This window comes from Austrofundulus limnaeus, unplaced genomic scaffold, assembly GCF_001266775.1.
Source record: "Austrofundulus limnaeus strain Quisiro unplaced genomic scaffold, Austrofundulus_limnaeus-1.0 Scaffold293, whole genome shotgun sequence".
Classification (NCBI taxonomy): Eukaryota; Metazoa; Chordata; class Actinopteri; order Cyprinodontiformes; family Rivulidae; genus Austrofundulus; species Austrofundulus limnaeus.
The window spans coordinates 548729-556030 of record NW_013952695.1 but is presented as its reverse complement, the minus strand read 5'-3'; the positions used below and the strand labels follow the sequence as shown (position 1 = coordinate 556030).

The window sequence follows — 7302 nt, the reverse complement described above, 5'->3', positions numbered from 1 at the left end:
CCGTCTGGATAACAGCAGACTGACTGCTGGTAAAATATACGACAGGTCTGGACCACTCGTGAATTTTGTTCGTATCTGAAAAAAATCTTCACTCGTACGCACAATTTAAAACAAATCTGTGCGTACGAACGGTTCTTGCATGAGGCCCAATGTCCGTAAAACAATGAACTTGCACTTCATTGTGGTTTCAGCAATAAATGGTAAAATATCTTTTTCTTACATGCCTGAAAAGACTTCTTTTTGAATGTTTGTTTTTGTTAAATTGCCCACTAAATTTATTTTTCACTCTATTAATTTGTAACGATGAGAAATGATTGTCTCTGGAGCAGATTTTCTCAAAATCCAGTTTAAAAAAACACTTTACAAAATATTTTGGTATTTGCTTTGACTTGCATTTTTAAAAATAAAAAAAAGTTATGAAAACATATTTACAGATTGGCGTTGACGAATCGAGGATCGAACCCCCGGGACCTTTTTGCTGTGAGGCATCGGTGTTCACCGCTGAGCCGGATCAAACCTGAGTTAAACAGTTCAAAAATCTTTACTGCAACAGGTAAGATAGTTACTGTTCGCACCTTTTATACAAAACATGCATCAAAATGGCCATAATATCCCAGGTAGTGCTGTGGGCCGTGAGTCGCCGTGATGACGGAGCTAAACTCTGGAAACACAAATATTAGGAGGGGAGTGGACCTGTGGTCTTATGGTTGTTTCTGCCTCTACAATCTGTTTTGGAGAATGATACATCACCTCGATTATCCTCTTTATTATTCCTCCCACATCCCGTCCACTGATCTATAATTTATATCATCATTTACGAGGTTTTTGTGATGCATTGCAGAGTCCAAAGGTACGTTAACCTCTTGATTAAAAGGGCAGCTAACCCTGGCTCAGACTTCTGTTGAATATCTTTATRTATACAAACTCAGCGTTTACCTTTCCTCTCCATTCTTTACTCATAATTAATGAGCGCAGAGGAAAGAGCTTCATCTATTGTTTTTGTTTGTTTGTTTGTTTGTATGTACAGAACTGATTTATGCCCAATTCTATAATTGTTCAAAATGAGCTGGCTCCAATATTAAGTCCTCATTAATGCTCTGTAATTATGTTGCAATGCTAACAAAATGCTAATTTATGATTTATAAGGTTTCAGATAACAGAGTTACTGTGCTGTGCAGAAGTCTTGGGTCATTCATCATTTCATTATGSTTTGTTTAAAGTTTGAATTTAACTTTTATTACTAACAGTTTATCACATTTATTCATGAATCTATTAAATACCAAACAAAACAGGCAAACTTGTATTTTGGCAATATTATTAGCTGAAACGTGGATTTTCCACAAAGGTACAGCAGATGCTCGCTAGAAGCTAAAATGAAGCAAACAGCTCAAATTAAACACTATAAAACCTAAACTACTGAAAGAGTTTTTAGAAACAAATAGTTAATGGCTAGCTAAAACAAAAAAAAAAATAATGCTTAAAGCTTAAAGAATCATAAAATTATCTACAGCTAAAAGTAGCTAAAAGGAAACTAAAAATTGCATAAGAAAACAAAAATACAAGTACACTGAACATATCTCAATGTATTTCTACTGTATTTTTAGACAGAGGTAAATATTTTGAAAATATAAAAGTTGTGCCAAACAAAGTTGCAGAATCTAACACTGCTACAACTCTTGACGCTGCTAATGCTGCTAACCCTGCTATTTCTGCTAATACTGCTAGCCCTGCTAATGCTGCTAGTGCTAATAATGCTTATAATGCTGCTAACACTGATGCTGACGCTGCTAATGCTGCTAACCCTGCTATTTCTGCTAACACTGCTAGCCCTGCTAATGCTGCTAGTGCTAATAATGCTTATAATGCTGCTAACACTGATAGTACTGCTGACACTGCTAATGCTGCTAACCCTGCTATTTCTGCTAACACTGCTAGCCATGCTAATGCTGATGATGCTGCTAACACTGCTAGCCCTGCTAATGCTGCTAATGCTAATAATGCTTATAATGCTGCTAACACTGATAGTACTGCTGATGCTGCTAGTCCTGCTAATGCTGCTAATGCTATTAATGCTGATAATGCTGCTAACAATGCTAGACCTGCTAATGCTAAAAATGCTTATAATGCTGCTAACACTGATAGTACTGCTAACCCTGCTATTTCTGCTAACACTGTTAGCCCTGCTAATGCTAATAATGCTTATAATGCTGCTAACACTGATAGTCCTGCTAACAGTGCTAGTCTTGCTAACGGTGCTAATGCTGGTAATGCTGCTAATGTTGATAACACTGCTAGCTCTTTTAACACTGCTAGCCCTGCTAATGCTAATAATGCTGCTAACACTGATAGTACTGCTGACGCTGCTAGTCCTGCTATTGGTGCTAATGCGGCTAACGCTAATAACACTGCTAGCTCTGCTCACGCTGCTAATGATGATAACACTGCTAATCCTGCTAACGCTTCCCTACAAGACATCAAGCTTGCAGCTGCTGTTGGTGTCTGAGCTGAACTTCAAACTGGACCACAAGTACCACCCATACTGTTTTAAATTAACACATGTTGAAGTTAAATTTTAAATACCATCCTTAGCAACATTAGCAGTGCTCGCAGAATTAGTATTTGCTTTTGTCGCAGGACAATGACATCAAAACAAAAGCCGTGCACCAACGGCAAAGGCTGCATTCCATTCCAAAATTTTAAAATGTATAGTTTAGCATTTAGCTGCAATATTTAAGATTTATCTACATTTAGATTTAGGATTTAACATTTAGTAACAATGAGCAAAAAATGTAAGAACAGTGAGCTAAATAATAAAATTTTAGTGGAAATATTTAAACCAGGATTTTACACTAAGAAAGTGAGCTGAATAATTAAAATGTGTTTTTTAACATTTGATTTTCCTCTTGGCGCTCCATATTGAACAGCTAAATACAGAGAAGAAAACTGCAAAAAAACATACAGGAAAATAACATGATTTTATTCAGTTATGATGGTTCTGTTACTTTTTTTTTACATATTTGCTTTAATACAAATATTTGAGCTTGGCCTTTCAGAATGTAACTCGCTTCCCTTGAAATGTTCCCTTGACAACCAAGAGCAGCAGCGATGGAAGCACGACTTCTCGTCTCGCTCAAACCGAGAAAAACCAGAAACCCCGAGCTGAGATGCYACCCTGCTTAAGCAACCGTTTTGGAATAATTTCTAAATATTGCAGCATGTGCAAAAACAAAAGAGTTACAGTAGAAAAGCGAGCTTTCAAGAAGAACAGTCCTTCCTTCTGGCTGATTGGTAYTGCCAGTTCAATCAGAGCTCCTTTCGGCCTTTTTAGTTCGTACTCGGTGTTTGGAGCTGTCAGGGTTCAGAGGAGATGAGCCAAATGCTCAGGAGGCAGGTTGTAAAGGCGAAAGGTAAGCTTTACTTACAAAAGGTAAGTACAAAACCAGACAGGCAAACAAAGATTACAGAGCAGACAGACACAGAATACAGAAAAAGACCCCAAATAGTGCGAGCAAGGTGCATGCTGGGAGACACAAAGGTGGAGAGAAATGACATGAAGAGAGCAAAGATTCAGGCAGAGTTATAGAAAAATAAAAATGTCAGGCAGGTCACTGTGTCGACATCGTTTTCCCCACATAAAAAGGTCTTTCATCAACCCCTCTGAGCAGGTTTTACTTTAATTCTCTTCCAGCCCAGAACAGGAGAGGGATCCAGCGGTGTGGGTCGGTTCATGAATGAATGAGCTGATCCAGTTTGTTGTGTTTTTAGACTGCAGGTGATTTACTTACAAATCAAACGGCAAAATAATTTCCGCTGCGCCGAGCCGCACGAAACCCAAACAAACTCACCGCCGATCAGAAAGCAAAAGGTTTGGAAGCACAGCTGGGTTCTGCTGAGTAAACCACAGAACTGTTGGTGTGCAGGTTTTCTCCTGATGCTCCAGGTTTACAGACGTCTTTCAGCTGCAGGTCAGGCTTTTTGCTTTAAGTCACACGTGTCCTTCTCAAGGCCCGCGGGCCAAATGTGGCTCGTTGAGGCATTTTAAGTGGCCCGCAAGATCTTCAAAGACGGTTTAATGTCTTTAATATAAGCTGCTTCAAAACCAACATTAGCTATAAACTAAATTSCCCTAGCTAAAAGGAGGGAAACGCTTGCTAAAAACTAATAATAGCAAAGTATTAGCTAAAAGTAGCTAAATGTTAGCACAATGTAATAGAAAGTTAACTAAAGGTTAAAYGTGGCAAAAGGCTAGTTAATTTGAAATGGTAAAAATAGTTAACAGCTGGCTAAAATGAGGAAAATGTTTGCTAAAAACTAATAGCAAAGCAATAGATAAAAGTAGCTAAATGTTTGCTAAAAGTGATCAAACATTAGCTAAACTAAACGTTAGCTAAAAGTTAAAAGCAGAAAACTAGTGAAAAGTTTTAAAAGGTAAAAGGATGGAAATGACTGCTAAAACCTAAGCATTAGCTAAAAGTAGGTAAAAGTTGGCTCACAGTAACAGAACATTAGCTAAATGTTAAKAGCATCAGAAGGCTAGTTAAACATTTTAAATGTAAGCAAAGCCAACAATTAGCCTAAAATAGAAAAATGTTTGGTAAAAAGTAACAACAGCTAAGCATTAGCTAAAAATAGAAAAAATGCTAAAAGCAGCAAAAATCTAGTTTAAAGCTAAAAGCACTGATAAGCTACCTGAAAGCTAAAATCTGCAGATGATTAGCTACAAGTTAAAAGAAGTAAAAGGGTAGCTGAAATCTGATGGTTAGCTAAAAGAAAGAAATGACTAGCTAAAATGAGCATAGGTTAGCTAAYAGGAGAAAAACYTTAACTAAAAGTAACTAAATGTTGGCTAAAAGTTCCAAGTAGCAAAAGGCTAGTTAAAAGCTTAGCTAAAAGGAGAAAAGAGTTCATAAAAACTAACAGTAGCAAAGCATTAGCTAAAAGTTTCAAAATAGTTAAAAGCTAAAAGTTTCAAAATGCTAGTTAAAAYCTAAAAGTAGCAGTAGGCTAGCTAAAAAATAAAAATTACTAGAAGTTGAAAACAAGCAAAAGATTAGTTAAAATTTAAAAAACAAAGTTGAAGGTTTGCTAAAAACATAAGGAAGGAAATGACTAGCCAAAACGAGCTAAGAAAGGCTAGCTAAGAGGTGCAAACGTTGGCTAAACATTAAAAGTAGTAAAAGTCTATTGTTAAAAGCATTAAAAGGTAAAAGCTGGCTTTTTTTAGATAAAATTTGCAACACAATAGGGTCAGTCTGTTGACACTGCCCCATTCCTTATTAATTAAAACAAGAAGCTTCAACTGTGGTTGACTCAGACCAAGCATTCATAAAATCYTTGTTTTTGTGATGGAGTGACGTGTTTGTCTGAGTTGTCCCTAAAAATAACACCATTAATAAAAACTCAAACCTTTCCGGACACAAACGTGAAGGCGTTGCTCCGGTTTTGGCAGCAGGGATTCGGTGTCAGCAGGTTGTGAAAAGAGTGGYGAATTTACATCAGCAGAGACGATTTGTACATGAAGCATAACTGTGGAAATAGGACACATAAATCACATTAGCTGTAACCCTGAGTCTGCCATCGATTACCTGCAGGAAAACAAATGGGAGCGTTAAGSCTTCCCATCCTTAAACATCCCCATCACGGCCCTAACCACCAGAGGGGGATCGTGAAGTGGATGGGCTCAACAGCTCCCACCGGGGCAATTAAATCAAGGAGAGGGGCTGGTGGACATGCAGACTGCCCAGCACCCCTTTATTACCTTTCAGTCATCCATGACAGAAGAGGTGCAGGTCACTCCTGGAAGAGATGATCGCAGCAATGAATGCTGGTATTTAATTTTTTTTTTTTCACTTCAGCTCAAATTTGAGACGGAGGACTGATGGCGACAAAAGCAGTCCTGGATCTGAGAGTATTAGCATTTCATTGATTTTGTTCACAGCTCCACGTGGGCGAGCTGAGAGGTTGGAAATGATTGCAACATTATCTCTGCAATCAAGAAATCAACTGAAAACCATTTCTACTCAGAATCTTGACTTTCAAAACCCTCAATCCAACAAATCTTCATCACTTTTCAAAACAAACAGACGTTTTTGTTGCAGGGTGAGGTTCAGATTGTTGTTTTTTGCAGCTGATGTAGCCCTGTTGGACCTCCAGCAGGTATTTTAGCAACGTGATGAACTTTAGCATGTCCAGGTCTGAGAAGATGGAGAATAATAATGATTAAATCCAAGTTAGAAATGAGCCTCAAGTATCTGTATTTATAGGTACAGGATTTTCAGGAGTAGGCACAGTTGGGCAAACCTGCTAATAGTGAAACTAGCTTCCCATTTAGCAGATTAGCTTTTGTGCTAACTTTGAGAATTGTTYGTGGACCAATAAGCTTCCACTAATTTTAAGCCCACTAAAAAGTCACTAGTGTAAAACTTCTATTTTTATACCATTTATCTTGAATTAAATAAAAACTATCCACTCTTACAAGCAGTGCTAGACGTGTCAGGCACCGTTTGACTAGCATGTAGCATCTTTAGCAGTTAAACCTCAAACTGAGAGCATCAACAAGAAAATAACATTTACCAATATTTTAATYGCACATATAACAATTGGCTATCTATAAAATATGTTAGAGAATGTATTTGTTGTTTGACTAACTTCGAATGATTCAAAGTCAATCAAAGAAATGCTTTTATTCTGAAAGGGTTAAACTGGAAGTATCACAAGTTAGACAGAACTTTAAGTCTGGTTTGGATTGGCTGATTTGCCACAAATGATCCCARCCATGTTCAAATTAAACCAGTAGACTCAAACTAACAAATCTGCGTCAATCCCGCCGTTTCAGCGGTTAGCGTTAGRTTCCCCAGATTTTTTTAAGCAGTTTAGCATTGGCATATAAGAGTCTTGTTTAGCAGATTAATGGTTAGTGAAGCTAACTTTTTGGTTAGCTGTGCCCACCCYTYTATTTATATCATTTCGATGGATGCTACCAATCTGCTGTGAAACAGTCACAGAGTTGTAGCAGACGTCTCAAACCTGGTCTCAGTTTAGTTTCTGTAACTCTCTAACTATTTTTGACTCCTCTGAGGCATCTGAAGCAAATGTCCAAATCTAAAAACTAAACTGAAAAAAYTATTGTCAGCTGCYAAGCAGGAGGAAAGGAGAGCGGAAAAAGTGCAGAACTCATTTCTAGCAGCAGAACAGGTTGGAAGATGGTTTTTTGATGTTATTTATTGTTTGTTTGTTTTTTAATCAACCGACAGGCTCTGACATGTTAAATACAGATGGTAAAATAAGTATTGAACACGTCAA

The 7302-nt window shown here is 37.6% G+C and overlaps 1 long non-coding RNA gene across 1 annotated transcript in view; it reads left to right on the top strand.

Annotated features, from left to right (window-relative positions):
• Nucleotides 1–470: 470 nt before the first annotated feature.
• LOC106526776 (uncharacterized) overlaps nucleotides 471–7302 on the top strand; it is a 55802-nt gene continuing 48970 nt past the window's right edge. Inside the window, exon 1 of the long non-coding RNA XR_001311303.1 lies at nucleotides 471–553. This is a non-coding gene — a long non-coding RNA (uncharacterized LOC106526776). The remainder of the gene's footprint in view (nucleotides 554–7302) is intronic.